At 41.2% G+C, this 26,637-nt stretch overlaps 2 protein-coding genes and 1 pseudogene across 9 annotated transcripts in view; 1 reads left to right on the forward strand and 2 right to left on the reverse strand.

Moving 5' to 3' along the window:
* The window catches only part of LOC125779268 (uncharacterized), a 465,548-nt gene that overhangs the window by 203,275 nt on the left and 235,636 nt on the right, over positions 1-26,637 (reverse strand). The window lies entirely within an intron of this gene.
* The window catches only part of LOC125779281 (myosin-13-like), a 279,252-nt gene that overhangs the window by 107,825 nt on the left and 144,790 nt on the right, over positions 1-26,637 (forward strand). The gene's annotated exons all lie outside the window — the stretch shown is intronic.
* On the reverse strand, positions 5,773-6,450 carry LOC125779483 (cytochrome c oxidase subunit 2-like; annotated as a pseudogene).

Raw genomic sequence — 26,637 nt, forward strand, 5'->3', positions numbered from 1 at the left:
GTGCGCGTTATTTTACAACTTTTATAGACGACAAATCGAAACGTATGTTTGTTTATTTTTTGAAACATAAAAATGAAGTACTAGAGAAATTCAAATTGTTTAAAAGTCTAGTAGAGTGTCAAACAGAGAAACGAATTAAGGTGTTAAGAAGTGACAATGGCACTGAGTATGTTAATCGTGAGTTCGATAATTTCCTTACCGCAAGTGGTATACAAAGACAGTTGACAGTTCCCTACACGCCTCAACAGAACGGAGTAGCGGAACGCGCGAATCGTACAATCGTAGAGATGGCTCGCAGTATGCTTGTGCAGGCCGGTCTTTGTGAATCGTTATGGGCTGAAGCTGTGGCAACTGCAGTCTATATTCGAAATCGCTCGGTTACTAGACCACTTGGTGATAAAACACCATACGAAGTTTGGACGGGTCATAAGCCAAATGTAAGACATATGAGAATATTTGGGTCAAAAGCAGTTGGTCTAATTAAAAATCAACAACATAAGTTTCGCGAAAAGGGTAGAGAGTACACATTTGTTGGTTACTCTTTGACAGCAAAAGCATATCGTTTGTACGATTGCAGAGAGAGACGAATAGTTGAAAACCGAGATGTCATCTTTGATGAATCTACGATAGGAAGCGTACGCGAAAAAGAAACAGAACGAGTTGTAGTCGAAATAGAAACAGAAACAAAGTCGCATTGTGAAGAAAGTTTAAGCGTTGAAAGAGAAGCGAATGTTCATCTCGAGGAGGAGCAATATGAAACAGCTTCAGAAGCAGAAAATGAAACAGGTGAAGAACTTGATGTACAGGACGATAACGAGATCATATATGATAGCACAAGTGAGAGCAATGCAAACGAAAAACGAAGAAGAGGTAGACCGAAAATTCTTCGTACTGGCAAACCTGGTCGTCCGAGTAAGCAGTTTCACACGGTAAATCTAGCTGATAGCAGTAGCAAGATACCGAGTACTGTAAAAGAAGCAATGTCAAGCAAAAATTGTAAACGCTGGCAAGAGGCTATGAATAGAGAATACGAATCGCTTATTAGAAATCAAACATGGGCATTAACTGATTTGCCAATTGGAAAACGAAAAATTCCTTGTAAATGGGTTTTTAATGAAAAAAGAGACAAACATGGGAACATTGAGCGATACAAAGCGAGATTAGTTGCAAAGGGGTGTAGCCAGCGGTATGGCGTTGACTACAACGAAACGTTTTCCCCTGTTGTACGTTAGGGTGGGTCGATTCCGGAATTTTTTCGATTCGGTATTTCTAATAGTGCGGAAAAGTTGCCTTAGTACTTCCTGATTCCAATGCAACTTTTTGTTTTGAGATCGGATTGCATCTTCAACCCGAACCTCGGCCTTGAAATTTCGGAAATTCGCCTAAAATCGTGAAATTGTCTACCTAGCACCTGAAATACGCATCTCATGGCAAAATGTATCAAACAAAAGTTATTTGTCACGTCATTTGCTACCGAAATGGTATATGTGATCATGGCCGTAGGACGAACCGTTCCCGAGATACGAGCGAAAAGGCGGCGCGCCACAGCGCAAGGTGAAAATCGGCTTGCGGCCACACCTCTTGACGTTGATTTCGCCGAGTGCTATCACTCACATTCATTCACCTACGCCAAAGGACACGTTCGGATAGATCTCCACACAAATATTTTTTCATCGAGTTCTTTCACCCTTGTCGGTTATTTCGCCGAGTTCTATCACTTACATTCATTTCCCTGCGCCATACGACACGTTCGGACTGGTCTCCACATAAATATTTTTTCATCGAGTTCCTTCACTCTTGTCGTTGATTTCGCCAGGTGTTATCACTTATATTCTCTCAACAAAACACAGAACTCAAAATGTCTGTATCTAAATTTAAATTTAGACAGAAATGTCCTGTGTTTGGCATATATCCGTACAATCTCTCTGAGTCCCAGTTACCTACTTACCAGGATGTTCTTTTGTGTTATCAGTTTGAAAGATTTGGTATAGGGCGACTCCGAGGCGACAACTATGAACCTAGGAGTAAAGAGGTTACAGAAATAGTTGCAAAAAAGGTTGAAAATACTTTCAAAAAGTCATCTATTCCGATAGTTTCACACACCAGAGTTGTACAAATGCTCACCACATACCATAAGAAATTTCTGACTCTTAAAAAAATGTTTTTAAGGAACCCAATAGGTTTGAGCTCTAAAAGAGACGACTTTGTCACTGACAAATGCAAGATTAGTCGGGCAAAAAAAAGTGTTGGTGTTAAGCTCCAGAACACCGAAAGTATTGACTCCGTATATGGGCTGTATTTTGACGGCCGCAAAGACAATACACTTACACAAGTCAGCGAAGGTGAAAAGTACTACCGCGACACTGTCAAAGAGGAACATATTTCTCTTATAGCGGAACCTGGTTGTCATTCCTTTGGCCACGTCACCTCTCCTTCCGGGTCAGCTGAGGATGAGACGCAAGCTAATATGGCAACATTTACAAGACAATTCAGTTGATGTGGAACATCTAGAAGTTGTCGGTGCTGATGGCACCAACACGAACACAGGTTGGAAAGGTGGAATCATTCGGAAACTAGAAGAAAGAATAGGTAGGCCATTACAGTGGGTTGTTTGTCTTCTACATTTCAACGAACTTCCATTCCGTGCTCTTTTCGAACACATAGATGGTGTCTCAAAGAGTCCAAATACATTCTCAGGCGACATAGGTAAACTGCTCCCTTATTGTGAGAAGTTGCCTGTTGTCAAATTTGAAAGTTTTCCGTCCTGCCAATTACCTTCTGAGGTTATTAATCCGACCCAACTTAGCACAGACCAAGCTTATCTCTATAAAATATCAGAAGCTGTTATTTCCGGTCAATGTTCCTCAGATTTAGCGTCGATGCATCCAGGTAACATGTGCAAATCTCGCTGGCTCACCTGTGCAAATAGAATTCTGAGATTATACATTTCTACTGACAAACCAACAAAGGAAATAAAGATTTTGGTCAAGTACATACTTACAGTTTACTCACCTTTGTGGTTCTCAATAATATTCAACAGGTCAATCAAAGATGGCTCGCGCCATCTCTATGCTGCAATTCAAAGGTCGAGATACTTATCTGCTAAACTGCGCAAGGTTGTCGATTCATCCATTCAACAGAATGCTTTCTTTGCTCTTCCAGAAAACATTCTTCTTAGTATGATGACTGACGAACGGATAGAAGTCAGAAAGTTGGCCCTTGACCGTCTTCTGACAGCCAGAGAAGCAGAATCTGACACCATAAATGGAAGAGTTAGATGTATTAAAGTGCCAAAGCTGAATTTCAAAGCTAATACTTATTACGATATGATTAACTGGAAGACTATTACCTTGACATTTCCACCAGTTCTTTGTTCAGTTTCTAACGAAGAACTCATAAAAGGGCTGTCGGGAGACACTGCAGAGGTATGGAAATTTAGTGAATTCCCCTCTCACACCGTGGCAGTCGAGAGAATCGTCAAACTGGTGACAGAGGCATCTTCTAAAGTTATTGGCCCCCAATCTCGTGATCTTTTTATACGCTCTACACTGAAATCTAGGCAACAAGTGCCAAAGTTTAGTACAAAATCTGATTTTATCAATAAATTTGACACAGATTCAGACTAAAACAAGCCTGACATATGGTTGGTTGGTTGGGTTGGGCTTGGGAGGAACCCGAAGAGCAGCTACCTCCACGCGGTGGGTTCTGGGTGACCAATACAGGTTAGCTGAGAGCTGCAACAATTTTGACCTTGCGCTGTGGCGCGCCGCCTTTTCGCTCGTATCTCGGGAACGGTTCGTCCTACGGCCATGATCACATATACCATTTCGGTAGCAAATGACGTGACAAATAACTTTTGTTTTATACATTTTGCCATGAGATGCGTATTTCAGGTGCTAGGTAGACAATTTCACGATTTTAGGCGAATTTCCGAAATTTCAAGGCCGAGGTTCGGGTTGAAGATGCAATCCGATCTCAAAACAAAAAGTTACATTGGAATCAGGAAGTACTAAGGCAACTTTTCCGCACTATTAGAAATACCGAATCGAAAAAATTCCGGAATCGACCCACCCTATTGTACGTTATGCAACAATACAAATGCTGTTTGCATTGGCAGCTGAAAAGGAATTACATATGCATCAACTAGATGTATCAATGGCATATCTTAACAGCGAGATAGACGATGAGGTATATATGGAACAGCCAGAAGGGTTTATCAATTCCAAATATCCCGATCGAGTGCTAAAATTAAAGAGAGCGATATATGGTTTAAAACAGTCTGGCAGAGAATGGAACCGTAAGTTGGATATCACTTTAAAATCCATCGGTTACAAACAGTGTCAGAATGAGCCATGCCTTTATACGAAAAATATTGATAAAAGTTATAACTTCATTGCTGTTTACGTTGACGACATTATCGTGGCAAGTTCGAGTGAGACAGACATATTGGCGATAAAGAGACAAATCTCTGAGAGTTTCGATATTGTTGACAAAGGCAGAATTCAACATTTTCTTGGAATGGAGATTGAACGTGTAGGCAGCGTAGGCGATATATCTATTGGTCACTCTCAATACGTGCAAAATTTATTGAAGCAGTATGGTATGGAGTAGTGTCGCGGGGCATCTACTCCACTTGATCCTGGTTTCAAGATTCAATGTTCTACAATTGAATGCGAAAGAGTAAATGCTACAGAATACCAGTCTCTTATTGGCGCGTTGATGTATTTGGCAGTAACGACAAGGCCCGACATCTTACATTCAGTCAGCAAGTTGGCGCAAAGAAATTGCGATCCTCATGTTGAACATGAGACAGCGGCAAAACATGTACTAACGTATCTTTCTGCAACGAAAAATTTAAAGCTTCATTTCAGAAAGACGGCTAAGCAAGCAGAGGGCTTCGTAGATGCAGATTGGGGCAGCAGCGTAGATGACAGAAGGTCCTATACCGGCTATGCATTCACTCTGGCAGGTTGTGTATTCTCTTGGGAGAGTAAGAAACAAGTGACATTTGCGTTAAGCAGTACCGAAGCTGAATACATGGCGTTATCGGCGGCAGCCAAAGAGGCAGTTTATTTGAAAAATTTGCTACGTGAAATTGATTGCTACAATAGCAAGAGGGCGCTCACAATGTATGGTGATAATTTGAGTTCGCAACATTTAGCGCAGAATCCAGTTTACCATAATCGAAGTAAGCATATTGATATAAGATTTCATTATATACGAGAAGTTGTAAAGAATACTGTAATTGATTTAAGATATTTAAGTACAGATAATATGCCGGCAGATATTTTGACTAAAAATCTTTGTAAATCAAAACATGTAAAGTTAACTGAATTACTTGGTATGAAACAATAATTTTTGATATTGAAGAGAAAATCATTGTTGTTGAGGAGGAGTGTTGAAAATCTGGCAACCACGAATGGTTATAGTTTTCCCCTTACAACAACAACGTTTTTCGGTTACGTTTAAGATTCTTGTAATCCATTTTGTTAGTTCTTAATAAACCACAGTTGTGAACGGTCGTATGAACTTTAGAGAAAGTCTTTTATTTATTCCGGCTCCCTGCGATAAAAGTAAGTCCTCCAACAGATAATAAATAAGCTTAATCACCCAATTGGGGCTATTTGAGGCACCAAAATATATTAAATAGTTTAATAATTTTAGTTTGACATACTAATGTTATTTTTTAACTAATTTTTTTTCATTAGAAGTAAGTGCTAATTTACTATGAAATGGTTTAAGAGACCATTACTTGCTTTAAGTCATCTAATGAAAATTATGAATTAGTTCTATTAGTTACTCATTTGATAAAATGATTTACAGGAAGTCTTTCAATTACAATAGGTATAAATCTGTGATTAGCTCCACAAATTTCTGAACATTGACCATAAAATAATCCAGGTCGGTTTATTAGGAAATTAGTTTGGTTTAATCGACCGGGGCTTCCATCAACCTTTACACCTAAGGCTGGCACTGTTCATGAGTGAATTACATCTGCAGCTGTCACTAAAATTCGAATCTGTGAATTTATGGGAAGAACTACGCGGTTGTCAACATCTAGAAGCCGGAATCCGTCTGTCGCTAATTCATTAGTTGGAACTATATACGAAACAAATTCTACGTTTATAAAGTCTGAGTATTCGTAGCTTCAGTATCATTGATGTCCAATAGCCTTTAACGTAACTGAAGGTTCATTAATTTCATCTAATAAGTATAGTAACCGAAGGGAGGGGAAAGCAATAAATAGCAGGACAATTGCTGGAAGAATTGTTCAGATTATTTCAATAGTTTGACCATGTAAAAGATTTCGGTTAGTGTATGAATTAAAGAATAGTATAAATATTAAGTAACCTACTAATGTTCATGAAAGAAGGTGAGTTGTTCTATAAGAGGAGAGGCTCTATCTTGAAGGCCAAGGGCAGGGCATGTTGTCATTGGTTTCTAATAAAAGTAAAATACTTTATATATGGAGCTTAAATCCATTGCACTTATCTGCCATATTAGATAATTAGTTAAAAGAGGTAATTCTGAATAACTATGTTCAGCTGGGGGAGTATTCTGAAGTCATTGAATTGAAGAACTGAGTTGTATAGGGTAAACTACTTGTCGTTGTGTTACTAAACTTTCTCAAATGATGAACAGGAAGAATAAAATTCCTAGTAAAGAAAGGAGGATGGAGTCATATGTAGAAGTTCACGCAAGTGAGGAAAGTTCTCTGATCGCCATTCACTTGGGAGTGGCCAGAAACGATTCTTTTACATATGACTCAAGCAGCTCACGACTTCCGGTCTTTGACCAAGTATCCTCTGGGTAGCCTAAGAACATCCGTTTGAAGGCGAGCTAACGTGAGAAGGCGAAATATCCCCTACATAGGGTTGTGCGCTGGGTTTGGGACCCGCCACGTAAAAAAACAACCCCAGCGAATAGCAACAACCAGCCTCGGATGAGAGACCCCCCTTTTCATGACGACCATGGAAAACGAAATAAGGACTACGAATTGAGGGCATGCACCTGGAATGTCCGGTCCCTTAATTGGGAAGGTGCCGCTGCCCAGCTGGTTGATGTCCTCGTGAAAATAAAGGCTGACATCACCGCCGTCCAAGAAATGCGATGGACGGGACAAGGACAAAGACGAGTAGGTCCTTGTGGCATTTACTACAGTGGCCATATAAAGGAGCGCAAGTTTGGTGTTGGATTCGTGGTGGGAGAGAGACTCCGTCGCCGAGTACTATCATTCACTCTGGTGAATGAACGTCTAGCCACAATCCGCATCAAAACGAGGTTCTTCAACATATCGCTGATTTGCGCCCACGCCGCGACGGAAGAGAAGGACGATGTGACCAAAGATGACTTTTATGAGCGCTTGGAGCTCGCTTATGAGAGCTGCCCCCGCCACGATGTCAAAATCGTGCTTGGCGACTTCAACGCCAGGGTGGGCAAAGAAGGTATCTTTGGCACTACGGTCGGTAAATTCAGCCTCCACGAGGAAACATCCCCAAATGGGTTGAGGCTGATCGACTTCGCCGGGGCCCGAAATATGGTTATCTGTAGTACTAGATTCCAGCATAAGAAGATTCATCAAGCTACCTGGCTGTCTCCGGATCGAAAAACTACCAACCAGATCGATCATGTTGTGATAGACGGAAGACACGTCTCCAGTGTTTTAGATGTGCGTGCGCTCCGAGGTCCTAACATCGACTCGGACCACTATCTTGTTGCAGCGGAGAGAAAACAGGCTGCCTACCTCGCAACGTTACGATCGACCACAACACGTGCGGTATGGGATAGATACCGAGAGTTGAAGAGGGAAGCGAGACGCATTTGTAGACAGAAAAAGAAAGAGGCCGAAATGCGTGAGTACGAAGAGCTTGATAAGCTGGCCGACAGGGGTAATGCTCGAAAATTCTACCAAAAGATGCGGCGGCTTACAGAAGGTTTCAAGACCGGAGCATACTCATGTAGAACCCCCCAAGGTGATCTAGTCACCGATGCCCAGAGCATACTTAAATTATGGAGGGAACACTTCTCCAGCCTGCTGAATGGCAGTGAACACACAACGCCAGGAGAAGACGAACCCGATTCCCCAATCGATGACGATGGAAAAGACGTTCCATTGCCCGACCAAGAAGAAGTTCGAATAGCAATAACCCGCCTGAAGAACAACAAAGCGGCGGGGGCGGATGGATTGCCAGCCGAGCTATTCAAACACGGCGGCGAAGAACTGATAAGGAGCATGCATCAGCTTCTTTGTAAAATATGGTCGGACGAAAGCATGCCCAACGATTGGAATTTAAGTGTGCTATGCCCAATCCATAAAAAAGGAGACCCCACAATCTGCGCCAACTACCGTGGGATTAGCCTCCTTAATATCGCGTATAAGGTTCTATCGAGCGTATTGTGTGAAAGATTAAAGCCCACCGTCAACAAACTGATTGGACCTTATCAGTGTGGCTTCAGACCTGGTAAATCAACAACCGACCAGATATTCACCATGCGCCAAATCTTGGAAAAGACCCGTGAAAGGAGAATCGACACACATCACCTCTTCGTCGATTTTAAAGCTGCTTTCGACAGTACGAAAAGGAGCTGCCTTTATGCCGCAATGTCTGAATTTGGTATCCCCGCAAAACTAATACGGCTGTGTAAACTGACATTGAGCGGGACCAAAAGCTCCGTCAGGATCGGGAAGGACCTCTCCGAGCCGTTCGATACCAAACGAGGTTTCAGACAAGGCGACTCCCTATCGCGCGATTTCTTCAATCTGCTGCTGGAGAAAATAGTTCGAGTTGCAGAACTTAATCGAGCAGGTACAATCTTTTATAAGAGTGTACAGCTGCTGGCGTATGCCGATGATATTGATATCATCGGTCTCAACACCCGCGCCGTTAGTTCTGCTTTCTCCAGACTGAACAAGGAAGCAACGCAAATGGGTCTGGCAGTGAACGAGGGCAAGACGAAATATCTCCTGTCATCAAACAAACAGTCGTCGCACTCGCGACTTGGCACTCACGTCACTGTTGACAGTCATAACTTTGAAGTTGTAGATAATTTCGTCTATCTTGGAACCAGCGTAAACACCACCAACAATGTCAGCTTTGAAATCCAACGCAGGATAACTCTTGCCAACAGGTGCTACTTCGGACTGAGTAGGCAATTGAGAAGCAAAGTCCTCTCTCGACAGACAAAAACCAAACTCTATAAGTCACTCATAATTCCCGTCCTGCTATATGGTGCAGAGGCCTGGACGATGTCAACAACAGATGAGTCGACGTTGAGAGTTTTCGAGAGAAAAGTTCTGCGAAAGATTTATGGTCCTTTGCGCGTTGGCCACGGCGAATATCGCATTCGATGGAACGATGAGCTGTACGAGATATACGGCGACATTGACATAGTTCAGCGAATTAAAAGACAGCGGCTACGCTGGCTAGGTCATGTTGTCCGAATGGACGAAAACACTCCAGCTCTGAAAGTATTCGACGCTGTACCCGCCGGGGGAAGCAGAGGAAGAGGAAGACCTCCACTCCGTTGGAAGGACCAAGTGGAGAAGGACCTGGCTTCGCTTGGAATATCCAATTGGCGCCACGTAGCGAAGAGAAGAAACGACTGGCGCGCTGTTGTTGACTCGGCTATAATCGCGTAAGCGGTGTCTACGCCAGTAAAGAAGAAGAAGAAATAGATGAACCAATGGTAGAAACTACATTTCATGTTGTGTAAGCATCTGGGTAGTCTGAATAACGTCGAGGTATACCAGCTAGTCCTAAAAAGTGTTGTGGGAAGAAGGTTAAATTTACTCCAATAAATATAATAACAAATTGACTTTTTAATCATTTAGGATTTAGTACTAGTCCTGTAAATAGTGGGTATCAGTGAACGAATGCTGCTATAATAGCAAAAACTGCTCCTTTTGATAATACATAGTGAAAATGAGCTACTACGTAATATGTGTCATGAAGAATAATATTGTTACGATTTTACTGCTTGCTAGTTCACTTTGTTAGGTTCGTATCTCTGGATTGACAAATAAAATCACAACTATTTAATTTAATTCAACAACTCTTTATTTCAGAACTCGTCTACACTATAGCAGTTTACTCTTAGCACTGATTGATTACGTTGGCGCTGCCACGGCTTATATAGCCACGCACTTCTCGCTGATGCCGACGTGTCCTTCTAGAATATTGCGTCTGGAAATTACCAGAACATAATGCTATACGGCGCCAAATGCAGACAAGCAGACAGCCTCGGGGCCAGACTCTGCAATTGTTCAAGCAGACGGCTGCGGCGCCAGATGTCTACAACAAGACAAATGCTATTCCATATACCTACAACTATTGTTCATAATAAGGGATGCATATAGCAATACAAATACAACTTAATACTACTTTTGTAACACTGCCCTCCACTAAAGCCTAATCGTCCCGATTAGGCACAAATCCTCTTGAACCAAATGGGGCGAGCCTCTCCAAATGTACTACTTTCATTTTACATCGTGCTTTTCCATTTCTTTGTATGCGGTATACCACGTCATTAAGTCGTTTCATCACCATATAGGGTACTTCCCAGGCTGTCTGCAGTTTCGGGGACAAGCCTTTCTTTCGAAGTGGATTGTACAACAGGACCAGATCACCTTCTTCAAAACCTTTTGAATTTGCCGCTTGATCGAACCGGTCTTTCATCTTATTGCTCATCAGATGCGTATGCTGTCTTACCATTAGATGCAATTCATTCATTTCTTCCTTTAAGGCAGAACAATAATCTCCATCATTTCTTACAGCTGTAGGATTCGTTCCAAACTTAAGATCAGCAGGGAGTCGCAGATCAGATCCGAAAATAATCTTTGCTGGCGTGTAACCAGTTGTCTCGTGCTTCGCTGAACGATACGCCAGCAGGAACATCTGGATGCACTTGTCCCAATTCCGTTGATCTTTATCAACGATTTTCCGCAGATGTTCTTCGAGCGTTCGGTTGAATCGCTCCACCATTCCATCTGATTGTGTATGTAACGCTGTTGTCCGTGTCTTGTGGATGCCCAATAATATACAGACTTCTTGGAAAATGGTAGATTCGAAATTCCTGCCTTGATCTGAGTGTAATTCGACGGGCACTCCGAACCTTGTTATCCAATTTTCTACAAACGCTTCGGCTACTGTCTTCGCTTCCTGGTTTGGTAAGGCATATACTTCTGGCCATTTACTGAAATAGTCCATGACAACCAGTAGATATTTGTTTCCGGCCGTACTGGTTGGGAACGGACCTGCAACATCCTTTGCGACTCGTTCAAATGGTGATCCCACGTTGTACTGTTGTAGCCTACCGCGACTTTTGGCTTTAGGACCTTTAGCTGCCATGCACTCTACGCAATTACTTATCCATTCTGCTATGGAATCTCGACAACCGATCCAGTAGAACCGTTGTTTAATCTTCTCTATTGTTTTTGTAATTCCAAGGTGCCCTCCCCTAGGTCCATTGTGATATTCTTTCAATACTTTCGGGATCATGGACTTCGGTACTATGATCAGCAGACGAGACTGTTTGCCATCTTCGCTTTCCCAGGTACGATGAAGGTATCCATTAACGAGGTTTATGCTGTTCCATTGGGCCCAATATGCTTTTGCCGTTGGACTCTCGTTACTTATTTGTTCCTTTGGTGGTCGTACCCCATTTTCTTTGGCCATTACCAGCTTTGCAAGATCAGGGTCCTCCAGCTGATTGATTCTGATGCGATGAGGAGTCCAATCATCTTCAGGTTCTATATTCAGTAATCGCACGTCGATTATACCTTCTTTTCCCTCTGATTTGGAGCAATGTTTACATTCCAGTGGACAAGGGCGACGTGATAATGCATCCGCATTTTTGTGGTGAATCCCCTTTCAATGTTCCGTTTCGAAGTCGTAATTCTGTAATCTTTCGATCCATCGTGCAATTTGGTCTTCCGGATTCTTAAACTGTAATAACCATTTTAATGCTGCATGATCAGTCCTCAGCAAGAATCGTTGTCCATACAAATACTTGTGGAAGTGTTTTACACATTCCACCACAGCTAGTAGTTCTTTTCGCGTCACACAGTAGTTTTTCTCTGGTTTCCCGAGCACTCTGCTGTAATACCCAATTACTCTTTCTTGTCCGTCGATGAGCTGAGACAGGACACCTCCAATTCCATAAGCGCTCGCATCTGTATCCAGGATGAATTTCTTTCCAGGTATTGGATAAGCCAACATCGGCGCCGTACAAAGTAGTTCTTTAAGCTGCTCAAACGCTTTTTCTTGTTCCAACTGCCATACAAACGGGCGATTCTTCTTTGTTAAATCATGTAAACTTCTAGCCACGTTCGCAAATCCAGCTATAAAACGGCGGTAATACGTGCATAAGCCGAGGAAGCTGCGGAGTTCATGAATGTTGGTGGGTCGAGGCCAATCTTTCACTGCTTTTATTTTTCCTTCCTCGGTGTGAATTCCCTCAGTTGACACTTTATGTCCGAGATATGTGACCTGCTTCTTCCATAATGAACACTTTTTGGGATTCAAGCGTAATCCGGCTGATGCTATTCGCTGAAAGACTTCCTCTAGATTTTTCAGATGATCATCAAAACTTTTTCCCATGATGATAATGTCATCAAGATACACCAAACATGTCTTCCAGTTGAGTCCTTTTAACACATGTTCCATCAGTCGCTCGAACGTTGCAGGCGCATTACATAACCCAAATGGCATCACAGAGAATTCCCATAACCCGTCGCCCATACTGAAAGCGGTCTTTTCACGGTCACATTCATCAATCTCGACTTGCCAATATCCACTTTGTAGATCTAATGTAGAAAACCATTTCGCTCCAGACAAGGTGTCTAATGTATCGTCGATTCTTGGTAGAGGATAACTGTCTTTCTTTGTGACATCATTCAACTTCCTATAATCTACGCAGAAACGGGTGCTACCATCTTTCTTTTTAACTAAGACGATAGGTGAGCTCCATGGACTTATTGAAGGTTCGATTACACCGTTTTTGTGCATGTCTTCGATAATTTTGTTAGCATCCTCACGTTTTGCTAGTGGAACCCTACGCGGAGCTTGTCGGATTGGTTTAGCGTCTCCGGTATTTATGCGATGTTTGACAATGCCGGTTCTTCCTGTGTTTCCTTCGTTTACAAATATGGATGCGTATTTTTCTAATAGTTTTTCTGCTTTTAATTTTTCATTTCCATGCAGTTCGTTCAGAAAATTATTTAGGAGTGTAGGACTTATCTGCTGTGGCTCAATAGTAGGCTTCTGTTGTGACCGTTCGCATCGTGCTATTGCACTTATATTCTGGCACTGTCCAATTACTGCTCCTTTCTTCAGACTTATAGGCGCGTTGAATTCATTCACTACTCTCATCGGAATGGTGGCGTCTTCTCTAGTTTTCACAAGCGTTCTTCCTACCAATATGGGTGTATCTATTTTTGTTGGTTCCACAATCCACAACTCTTCAGTCCCACCTCCTCCATTCACTTTAGCCCATACAATCGCCTCAGATTTTGGTGGAATACTCTGATTATCATCAACAATCACGCTCTTACTTTCAACGTTGGTCACATATCCGGTGTTTATAGGCATCTCCATGTTCTGGCAAAACAGCATTTGCTTGTTTAAATCCAAAGTAACCCCGTGATCAATCATGAAATCTACTCCCATTATAATTTCATCCGTGATTTCTGCTACGATGAAGGTGTGATTAACTTCCAGGGTACCAATCATCACTTTGCAAAACACTTTTCCCGCGACAGCTGCTTCCTCCTCGGTGGCCGTTCGAAGCTTGCAACCGACTAATGGTTCAACCGTTCCTCTTACCACATCCGGTCGGATAATTGAATGTGTGGCACCAGTATCCAAAGTAAGCGTTGACAGTCGTCCATTTACGATGCCGCTGATAGTAAGATTGTTGTCATGGCGACCTATTTGTGATCTCGATATTTGTGATATCGGGGCAAATAGTTGTGGGAACCAGCTCACGTCCCTTTGAACTGTTCCGTTTTAGTTTAACGACTTGTGAGATGTGGATGCTCCGTCCTCGTTATCTGTTGGTTGTTTCCGTTTTGATGGGTTTACTTTTATATTGCAATTTCGGGCAAAGTGACCCTCTTTTCCACAGTTGAAACATCTTCCTGTTGTATTTACTCGCGGTGCAGCAATTGTCTTCAGAGTCTTCAATATTTCTTCCATCAGCGCCAGTTGTTCCATTTCAACCCTTTGTACTTTGTGTGCTGGTTTACTTAGTAGGGAAGCTGTTTCCTGTGTGAGGGCGTGCGAAACCGTTTCGGCAAACGTTCTTTTTGGCAATGCATATGTGGCGCGTTTGGTGTCCACATCACGAATTCCATTTATGAAACATTCAATTTTTACCCTCTCAATGTAATCCACAGGTGCATCTATTTCAGTTGCAAACTCTTGCAATGACTCGTTCATTTTCTGACCCCTATTTTGCAGTTCGATCTGGTATATTTGTTTCCGGTGCTCACTACCATATCGTCTTTCTATCGCACTCATCAATGCCTCATAGTTGTCCCGTTCATAGTCTGGAATAGTCTGAAGGATTTCTGCCGCAGGTCCTTTCAATGATACAAACAAGGACGCCACTTTGTCCGCTGCATTCCAGTTATTGGCCATTGCTGTCTTTTCAAACTGAAGTTTGAAAATTTGAAATGGAATACTTCCATCGAATGTGGGTGCCTTCAATCTTTGATTATTTGTTGATGGTGCAGGGCCATGCACTTCCAGTTCTCGCACACGATTACTTAATTGAAGAACTTCTGATTTTAAATTTTCTTCGTCATTTTTTTAAAGTGCTTAATTAGTCTTCAAATTTTGAAAATTTCTCTTGCACTTGTTTTTGTAGTTGTGTAGTATTTTCCGTAATCTGTTGTGTAAGGCGAGACTCTAACTGTGATGTATTTTCAGCTATTTGCGTCATTTGCTGTGCCAAACGATTTTCTCTTTGCACTGCATTTTCTGCTATTTGTGATGTATTTGCAGCTATTATTTGCTTAATAGCCACTAATAGCATGTTCATGTCCACACTCGATGATGTTCGTTGTTCTTCTACTTTTTCTTCTACCTTTGTAGAAGTTTCTGGCCCATCAAATTCGAACTCGTCCACATTAATTCCATCCGTTTCCATTGCTTCACGTAATCGTGCCTGCAGATCCGCCTTTTGCCCGCTTATCGGCAATTTACGCTCCTCCAGTTCCTTTTTCAAATGCTGAATTCTCAATTCTCCGAATTTAACCATCTTGAATTTGGATTATTTGACAATCCCACTTCTGACACCAATTGTTACGATTTTACTGCTTGCTAGTTCACTTTGTTAGGTTCGTATCTCTGGATTGACAAATAAAACCACAACTGTTTAATTTAATTCAACAACTCTTTATTTCACAACTCGTCTACACTATAGCAGTTTACTCTTAGCACTGATTGATTACGTTGGCGCTGCCACGGCTTATACAGCCACGCACTTCTCGCTGATGCCGACGTGTCCTTCTAGAATATTGCGTCTGGAAATTACCAGAACCGCGGGGCCAGACTCTGCAATTGTTCAAGCAGACGGCTGCGGCGCCAGATGTCTATTGTTTCGACAAGCAGACAGTGCGGCGCCAGATGTCTACAACAAGACAAATGCTATTCCATATACCTACAACTTCTTCTTCTTCTTTACTGGCGTAGACACCGCTTACGCGATTATAGCCGAGTCAACAACAGCGCGCCAGTCGTTTCTTCTCTTCGCTACGTGGCGCCAATTGGATATTCCAAGCGAAGCCAGGTCCTTCTCCACTTGGTCCTTCCAACGGAGTGGAGGTCTTCCTCTTCCTCTGCTTCCCCCGGCGGGTACAGCGTCGAATACTTTCAGAGCTGGAGTGTTTTCGTCCATTCGGACAACATGACCTAGCCAGCGTAGCCGCTGTCTTTTAATTCGCTGAACTATGTCAATGTCGCCGTATATCTCGTACAGCTCATCGTTCCATCGAATGCGATATTCGCCGTGGCCAACGCGCAAAGGACCATAAATCTTTCGCAGAACTTTTCTCTCGAAAACTCGCAACGTCGACTCATCTGTTGTTGACATCGTCCAGGCCTCTGCACCATATAGCAGGACGGGAATTATGAGTGACTTATAGAGTTTGGTTTTTGTCTGTCGAGAGAGGACTTTGCTTCTCAATTGCCTACTCAGTCCGAAGTAGCACCTGTTGGCAAGAGTTATCCTGCGTTGGATTTCAAAGCTGACATTGTTGGTGGTGTTTACGCTGGTTCCAAGATAGACGAAATTATCTACAACTTCAAAGTTATGACTGTCAACAGTGACGTGAGTGCCAAGTCGCGAGTGCGACGACTGTTTGTTTGATGACAGGAGATATTTCGTCTTGCCCTCGTTCACTGCCAGACCCATTTGCGTTGCTTCCTTGTTCAGTCTGGAGAAAGCAGAACTAACGGCGCGGGTGTTGAGACCGATGATATCAATATCATCGGCATACGCCAGCAGCTGTACACTCTTATAAAAGATTGTACCTGCTCGATTAAGTTCTGCAACTCGAACTATTTTCTCCAGCAGCAGATTGAAGAAATCGCGCGATAGGGAGTCGCCTTGTCTGAAACCTCGTTTGGTATCGAACGGCTCGGAGAGGTCCTTCCCGATCCTGACGGAGCTTTTGGTCCCGCTCAGTGTCAGTTTACACAGCCGTATTAGTTTTGCGGGGATACCAAATTCAGACATTGCGGCATAAAGGCAGCTCCTTTTCGTACTGTCGAAAGCAGCTTTAAAATCGACGAAGAGGTGATGTGTGTCGATTCTCCTTTCACGGGTCTTTTCCAAGATTTGGCGCATGGTGAATATCTGGTCGGTTGTTGATTTACCAGGTCTGAAGCCACACTGATAAGGTCCAATAAGTTTGTTGACGGTGGGCTTTAATCTTTCACACAATACGCTCGATAGAACCTTATACGCGATATTAAGGAGGCTAATCCCACGGTAGTTGGCGCAGATTGTGGGGTCTCCTTTTTTATGGATTGGGCATAGCACACTTAAATTCCAATCGTTGGGCATGCTTTCGTCCGACCATATTTTACAAAGAAGCTGATGCATGCTCCTTATCAGTTCTTCGCCGCCGTGTTTGAATAGCTCGGCTGGCAATCCATCCGCCCCCGCCGCTTTGTTGTTCTTCAGGCGGGTAATTGCTATTCGAACTTCTTCTTGGTCGGGCAATGGAACGTCTTTTCCATCGTCATCGATTGGGGAATCGGGTTCGTCTTCTCCTGGCGTTGTGTGTTCACTGCCATTCAGCAGGCTGGAGAAGTGTTCCCTCCATAATTTAAGTATGCTCTGGGCATCGGTGACTAGATCACCTTGGGGGGTTCTACATGAGTATGCTCCGGTCTTGAAACCTTCTGTAAGCCGCCGCATCTTTTGGTAGAATTTTCGAGCATTACCCCTGTCGGCCAGCTTATCAAGCTCTTCGTACTCACGCATTTCGGCCTCTTTCTTTTTCTGTCTACAAATGCGTCTCGCTTCCCTCTTCAACTCTCGGTATCTATCCCATACCGCACGTGTTGTGGTCGATCGTAACGTTGCGAGGTAGGCAGCCTGTTTTCTCTCCGCTGCGACACGGCACTCCTCGTCGTACCAGCTGTTCTTTTGCACCTTCCGAAAACCAATGGTTTCGGATGCAGCTGTACGTAAGGAGTTTGAAATGCCGTCCCACAGTTCCCTTATACCGAGTTGTTGACGAGTGCTCTCAGAGAGCAGGAGTGCAAGCCGAGTAGAAAATCGCTCGGCTGTCTGTTGTGATTGCAGCTTCTCGACGTCGAACCTTCCTTGTGTTTGTTGGCGTGCGTTTTTTGCTGCACAGAGGCGGGTGCGAATCTTAGCTGCAACAAGATAGTGGTCCGAGTCGATGTTAGGACCTCGGAGCGCACGCACATCTAAAACACTGGAGACGTGTCTTCCGTCTATCACAACATGATCGATCTGGTTGGTAGTTTTTCGATCCGGAGACAGCCAGGTAGCTTGATGAATCTTCTTATGCTGGAATCTAGTACTACAGATAACCATATTTCGGGCCCCGGCGAAGTCGATCAGCCTCAACCCATTTGGGGATGTTTCCTCGTGGAGGCTGAATTTACCGACCGTAGTGCCAAAGATACCTTCTTTGCTCACCCTGGCGTTGAAGTCGCCAAGCACGATTTTGACATCGTGGCGGGGGCAGCTCTCATAAGCGAGCTCCAAGCGCTCATAAAAGTCATCTTTGGTCACATCGTCCTTCTCTTCCGTCGCGGCGTGGGCGCAAATCAGCGATATGTTGAAGAACCTCGTTTTGATGCGGATTGTGGCTAGACGTTCATTCACCAGAGTGAATGATAGTACTCGGCGACGGAGTCTCTCTCCCACCACGAATCCAACACCAAACTTGCGCTCCTTTATATGGCCACTGTAGTAAATGCCACAAGGACCTACTCGTCTTTGTCCTTGTCCCGTCCATCGCATTTCTTGGACGGCGGTGATGTCAGCCTTTATTTTCACGAAGACATCAACCAGCTGGGCAGCGGCACCTTCCCAATTAAGGGACCGGACATTCCAGGTGCATGCCCTCAATTCGTAGTCCTTATTTCGTTTTCCATGGTCGTCATGAAAAGGGGGGTCTCTCATCCGAGGCTGGTTGTTGCTATTCGCTGGGGTTGTTTTTTTACGTGGCGGGTCCCAAACCCAGCGCACAACCCTATGTAGGGGATATTTCGCCTTCTCACGTTAGCTCGCCTTCAAACGGATGTTCTTAGGCTACCCAGAGGATACTTGGTCAAAGACCGGAAGTCGTGAGCTGCTTGAGTCATATGTAAAAGAATCGTTTCTGGCCACTCCCAAGTGAATGGCGATCAGAGAACTTTCCTCACTTGCGTGAACTTCTACATATGACTCCATCCTCCTACAACTATTGTTCATAATAAGGGATGCATATAGCAATACAAATACAACTTAATACTACTTTTGTAACAATATCTACAGATGAATTGGCAAGAACTACTCCTGTTAATCCTCCCACTGTAAATAGGAATACAAATCCTAGGGCTCATAATATGGCTGGTGAATAGTTTAATTGTGTACCGTGTAATGTAGCTAGTCAACTAAAAATTTTAATACCTGTGGGTACCGCAATAATAGCTGAAGTGAAATAGGCACGAGTATCTACGTCTATTCCTACTGTAAATATGTGATGAGCTCATGCAATAAATCCTAATATACCAATTGCTATTATAGCATAAATTATTCCTAGAGATCCAAATGTTTCCTTATTTCCTGATTCTTGACTTATAATATGAGAAATTATTCCGAATCCTGGTAGAATTAAAATATAAACTTCTGGGTGTCCAAAGAATCATAATAAATGCTGGTAAAGAATAGGGTCCCCTCCTCCGGCGGGGTCAAAAAAGGAAGTATTTAAGTTTCGATCCGTTAATAACATAGTAATAGCTCCCGCTAAAACTGGCAATGACAATAAAAGTAATAAAGCTGTTAATACAACTGCTCAGACGAAAAGAGGTATTCGATCAAAGGAGATTCCTGTAGATCGTATATTAATTACTGTTGTAATGACATTAACTGCCCCTAAAATTGAGGAGATACCGGCTAAGTAGAGTGAGAAAATAGCTAGATCAACTAAAGCTCCTCCGTGTGCAATAACAGATGATAGGGGTGGGTAAACTGTTCAACCTGTACCAGCTCCGTTTTCTACTATACTTCTCACTAATAGTAATGTAAGGGAAGGGGGTAATAATCAAAATCTTATATTATTTATTCGTGGAAATGCTATATCGGAGGCACCTAATATTAAAGGAACAAGTCAATTTTCGAACCCACCAATTATAATTGGTATAACTATGAAGAAAATTATTACGAAAGCATGAGCTGTTACAATTACATTATAAATTTGATCATCTCCAATTAATGCTCCTGGGTGACCCTGTTCAGCTCGAATTAAAATTCTAAGAGATGTTCCAACTATTCCTGCTCAGGCCCCGAAGATAAAATATAAAGTTCCAATATCTTTATGATTTGTTGAGAATAGCCATTGTCGCGATTAAATGGCTGAAGTTTAGGCGATAGACTGTAAATCTATTTATAAGAATTTATTCTTTTTAATCATTATCATATTAATCTAATCATTAGTAATTTAATTAATATTTAAGCTTGGCTTTATAGTCAATAATGACATTAGACTGCAATTCTAAAGGAGTAATAAATTACTAAGGCTTAAAAGATTTATACTTATATTTATAGCTTTGAAGGCTATTAGTTTAATTAACTTAAAGCCTTACACTATAGGCAATAATTGCTATAAGAATAAAGGTATTTTGTGTTGTGTAAGAAATTAATATTATTCAAGAAAGCCCTTCTATAACATTGGGAAATCAAAAATGAAAGGGTGCTTCCCCTCTTTTCAGTAGTAGGGATGAAATAATTATTAAATTACTATAAGAAGAATTATCTTGAATAATCGGGTAATTATTTAAATACATTATTATAATAGCAAACAGTAGAACTGCTGAGGCTATAGCTTGGGTTAAAAAATATTTTAATGAGGCTTCTGTAGATGTTAAATTGTTACTATTTATTAGGGAGATAAATGACAACAAGTTAATTTCTAACCCTATTCAGGCACCTAATCAAGAATTTGAGGATACAGTGATTAGGGTTCCTGTTATTAAGATAAAAAAAAATATAATTTTTGCTGAATTATTAAAAATTGAAAAGAAAAGGATTAGAACCTTTATAAATGGGGCATGAACCCAGTAGCTTAATTAGCTTATCTTTTTATTGAAATTAATATTAGGATTGATTTAATAGATGTATTTTCTTATAATTAATACTATTTGTAATAAATAATAAATATATTTTGGTGTATGATGCACAAAAGTTTTTGATACTTTTAGAAATAGTTTAATTCTATTAAATACTAGCTGACCCAGCAGCCCACACTACACACCACTCACAAGCAACAACTGAAGACAGCAGTTTCCCCACACACCACACATCCATTGGAAGCAGCAGAAAACACCACACACACACACCAATACACGCAGCTACCAATCCACCACCGCCCAACGAGCAAAAAGCTTCGTCCTGGAAGTGAACACACTACTTCGATCACGATTTTCGATACGTTAACATCGGCGGACTTCTTATACTTGTTTTCATATTCGGCACGCAGCTAAAACATCGTTTTATAGTTTGAATATTCGGCACGCAGCCAAAACCATCCTTTTACATCTGGCGATCTTCGGCGTAGCAGTTCAATCAACATATTATAATTTTCGAGTGTCTCCTTAAAATTGTGTAAACATAGCAACACAGCCTCCCCTGGTATCCGACCAGGGAGATTTTTCACTCTAACAGTTATTAGCCTGGAATAAAATTGCGATCCCTTTTGTTTAAGTAAAAGTAAAACATTGCGTTCTTACGCTATTCTTTCCGGAGTAAGTGAAAAAGTAAGTGCTAAATTATATAAATTTATTTATTTAATTTATTTATTTAATTTATTTAATCAACCATACGCCAATCGGCTTTATACATCGATTAGTTAGTAAAAATATACAAAATGATATAGAGATAAGAATGTGGAAAGTGTTATATATACACAATTGGTTGAATATAAGTAAAGAGTTAGTGGTGGATAAACAGTAAACTTTGGGTTTGCGAGATGAAAGCTTGACATGTCCCTCCATAAAAATCAATGTCTGCGTGTAATAAGTTTACGAGATTAGCAATCCTATTATTTGGTCCGTGGTATACGTAGTTTCGTTGAGTCTTCGTTGTTTTCAACAGTTGTTATGCCTGAGCGAGAGGCTAGTAGGAGTAAGCTCAAAACTGCTGAGTGCTTCTGAGGTGTCAATCAGACCGTTGACAAAAAAAATAAAAAAATGCCGCATCAGAAACTTTCCTACGCGAGTTTAAGCTGTTGAGTCTGAAACGGCAGCGGATGTCCTCAGTGGAGTCTCTGCATCCTTAACGATTGATAGAACAACAATGTCTTGCAGAATTTGTTTTGTATTCTCTCAACTCTGTTGATGAGTGTATAAGTATATGGAGCCCAGATTACACAGCCATACTCTAGTATTGGCAGTACAAGTGAACGGTATAGAGTGACCAGAGAATTCGGGTTATTGAAATCCCTTCCTGTTCTGATGATGAGTCCAAGCACTTTAAAAGATTGCACCGTTATTTTGTCAATATGCTTTGCAAATGTGAATTTGTTGTCTATAATAATTCCTAGATCCTTGATTTCGGTTAATTCCTGTAGATACTCGTTGTTGAGCTTGTAGTTGGTGACAATGTTGTTATGAGAGCGTGAGAATACGACAGCGCACTTTTTCGCATTTAAATCGAGATTATTTTTAAGACACCAGGTTGTTAGGCAGTCAATATCTTGTTGTAGTTGTGTGACATCGGAATCGTTAGAAATAATTCTGAAGATTTTCAAATCATCGGAATATAGCAGACATTCAGACTGTATATTGTTTACAATGTCATTGATAACAATATTAACGATTAGTGGTCGTAAATGCGATCCCTGAGGAGCTCCAGATGTAACCTCATATTCTCTAGACAGATGTCCGTCAACCCTGGCTTGTAGGAACCTGTCAGTTAAATATGAGTTAAGCCAATCCAATGCGGTGCCATTGACGCCATTGACGAGTATCATATGGTCAACACGGTCAAAACCTTTACTAAAATCGGTGTAGATTGAATGTACCTTTTGTCCTTCATTAAGTGCGTTGAGTATATAGTTGAAATGCAGGTAGAGATTTGACACGGTTGATCTGCCACCCACAAATCCATGTTGTTTTGTAGTGATGATATCCTTGAAAGTTAGAGATAGTTGAGGCAGAACCAACTTTTCGAAGAGCTTGCCTAATGCTGATTGGATGCAGATGGGCCTGTAGTTAGTTACTTCAGATCTTAGGCCACTTTTGTGTATTGGACTCACATAAGACAGTTTCCAGGCACGAGGGAAACAACCTGATTGAAGAGAGTAGTTAAAAATATGACTGAGGGGCTCACAAAGCTCGATGGCGCAGTTTTTTACAAAAACGTTTGGTATCCCATCGGGTCCGACACCTTTGTTTGGATTTAATTTGAGTAGCTGCTGGAAAACATCATTGTATTGGACCTCTAAGCTGTGAACGTTGGTTGACGATCCATTTGAGTTAGCATCAACGAGCTGATTGCAGTTAGTATGTGTGGAAAATGTAGTCTTGAAATATGAGGCGAAAAGATTGCTAATATCCGGGCCGGTGTCATCTATTTGGTCCATCCAGGGCATTGAGGATGGTATATCAATGTTATTTTGTTTTCTATCTTTTATAAATTTCCATAAAGCGTTGGTGTCAGACTGGACCATGTTCTCAACTTTGTATACGTAATTACTGTAACATTCCGCACTGAGTCTTTTGCAGTCCCTCCTTAGAGTACTAAAACGGTTGTAATTGTGTCGGTTTTCCTTTTTCTTGTATTGACTGTGTGCTGATTTTTTGAGTTTAATCTTGTTTTTGAGTTCATAGGAGAACCAGCAGGGATAGGTACTGATAGATTTTTTGTGTACAGGTACATATTGTGATATTCCTACTTCAAGAGTATTGTATAACCAATTGACTTTACTTTCAATAGTGTCCAGTGCGTACAGTACCGTCCAATTGACTCGGTGAAAGAAAGCGTTGAGGCAGACGTAATCAGCTTTCTTGAATGAGTAAGTGGCTGGATTAAAATGTTCTAAGTTGAGTTGAAATTTTAGATTTATGATGAAGGCAGGATGATATTTGCCCTTAAGGGGTTATATCCACTTGCGAGGCAGAAAAAACGCGTTTTTTTGTGAATTTTTTCCAAAGAGGCATTTTATTTTATACATTAATGAAAAAATGTACTTAAACAGAATTTAATGTACTTTACAAATCAGCGGTTTATTTAAAAAAATATTGGATTTCCTAGATCCTGTAGATGATCTGCGGAGAGACGTCCAAAAAAAGGTGCTTGGCGGTGAGCAAGATATCTCTGGTCCAAATTATCTGAAAACCAAAAACCAAAAATATTTAGTTTTGTGATAAATAAATACAGGTAATGACCGAAGGTCTAGTCAAAATTTTGATTTTTGACAAAATGGCGACGGTTCAAAAAAAAAATTCAGTTTTTCATGAAAATTTTTCACTTCAAAGTGGCTTAAAAAATCGAAATTATTGTCCAAAATCTTATTCCTTCGATCATTACCTGAAAAATATATCTGAGTAAGTCGTGTCAAAATTTCAAACCGATCGGTTTAGCGGTTTCGGAGAAATTTTGCTCACCGACTCTGAAAACACGGTTTTGAGATAAACGCGTTTAAAGTTTCGGGAACGATTTACACTAAATGAAATTTTTTTTTTTTCAACTTACATCGTGTCATCATCTATTCCAGCACCATAAGAGGAACCCTCTGCTTCGTCGTTTGCCTCCAAAACGTTTAACTGTTGTTGTCTACGAGCCATCCTCCCCTCGCGCGTCGATCCTTGCGCTCTTGCGTCCGAAATTGAGATGCGCTCTGCGTCCTCTTTACTCACGTAGGAATGAGCATTGGGTCCAAGTGATAATCCCATAGCATTCATATAATAGAGAAGAGATGTTTTACCTTCATTAAAGACCCCGGCTGCAATGTTAGCAGCTATTTCTACAATTTTAGAGCCAGCTGGAATAATTTTTGGAGTTATTTTCCATATCAGCTGATTATAACTTTCATTATTGTTCTGGGTAAAACCACCAACGCATCGTTCCAATAATGTTTCGTTACTCAGATCTTCGTAAATTGGAAAAATAGCTGTTGCAACATCAGTTGGTAAGGCCTCATAATCATGTTTATAGCTGGGCAAAGTTCCCAAGGCTCGCGCTTTTTGCCACGAACACCACGAGTTTTCTCCTATAGGGCAATTATCATGCTGAGGGTTTTTATCTGTAGAGCAGTTATGAAAATAAGATGCCCAAATGGCTTTATACATACTTTCAACAGAATCACAGTGTCTCCTAATCGCTAAACCATAGTAAACAGTTAATTTATCAATAAGTTTCCCAGTCAATTTACCTTTGCCACCAAGTAACTTTTTTTTTTTCCATTCTTATCTTCTATTTCTTGTACTGTATTATTTACTATGTCTCTTAGCCGTTTGCCCATTCTTTTTTGAACATGCCCAATACATTCTTTCTTCGTTACTTCTGTCTCACCATAAGGAGCAGCCTTCAAAATCCCCGAATAAGTTTTGGAGTCACCATCACCGACGTAGTTTCTAAAACGAACTTGATACTTTTCCAATGAACGTTTGAACATGGTTATAACAGCATCAACTTCCATTTTTCCTGATGACCCATCGTGGTTAGCTGAGCATACGTCTTTGTGCTCTATCCACCATTCCTGATATTCAGCAGTATTCTTGTGAGATTTCCAAGGCTCGCATTGCTTACAGTAAGAGCTTTTAACTAAAAGATCAATTATTTTTCCACTGTAGTAGCCAATTAGAGATGTAACTCCAAATAGAGAAGTAAATCCCCTTTTTTCCAAGTTCCATCTCCCGAGACTGTTAAATCACTCTTATGTTCATCACCCTGATGTTCAGACGTGGCATTCATTTCCTCAACACAAGCTTTTTTTAAAAGTTGATCTGTGACTACTGACACACATTCGTGGATATTTTTAACGATCATATCATATGAAGTTTGGAGCAAAAAAGCTGGCATGTCCATTAGCCCACAAAATTGAGTAGCACCTTTCAAACCTAACCCAAGGGTTCTCATCACAAATATAAATCGTCGATTTATTTCATACGAGTGTTTGATAAAGTTACAAGAGTTTACACTACGAGGATTACATTTATCACATAAGATAACAATTTTAAAACGAAGTCCACGCTCTGATGCTGTTTCAAATTTTACTGGCTCATGACAAGTTTTACACAATACATACTCGCTAATAGCCGTAAACACAGTTATAAAATTTAAAATTCTATATTCAACTGACGTATCGCGAGTTACAAATATTTCCTCTTGCGCTTTAAATTTTTTTGCAGAGGCGCTGAAACTGCTCTCATCATATTCCGCGGTTTTCGGATTAAAAATGCTCTTCCGTTTATTTCTTCGAGACAACTGTTTATTGGAAGTTCTACGAGTTTCTCTGCTAATTTTACGAGGCATTTTTTACTTTTAATTAATGAAACTATACACACTGAGAAATACACAAACTGAGAACAAACACGACTTGTCTACGTGGAAGTTCACTTCTAACTGATGAATTCACATATTTTTAACTTAAAATTCCTCAACATAGGTTTCAGGTATAAACTAGACCTTTTGTATTATGATCTTAGGGTCCCAAACATAATGTAAGTCAAGGACAAAAGAATAAAAGCTACCAGAAACAACTGCTATTCCGGCTCGTGCTCCGCCTACTTTCGAACGCTCGGGAACGTTCTTAGTAATACGCTTATATCTCCGACACTAATTGTCGGATCGATTTGAAATTTTCAGAGAATGTTCTTGAATATATGTACATTCAAAAAATGAAAAAAAAAATCGATTTTTTGAAAATTACAAGTGGATATAACCCCT

This window comes from Bactrocera dorsalis, chromosome 6 (assembly GCF_023373825.1).
Source record: "Bactrocera dorsalis isolate Fly_Bdor chromosome 6, ASM2337382v1, whole genome shotgun sequence".
In the NCBI taxonomy this organism is placed as follows: Eukaryota; Metazoa; Arthropoda; class Insecta; order Diptera; family Tephritidae; genus Bactrocera; species Bactrocera dorsalis.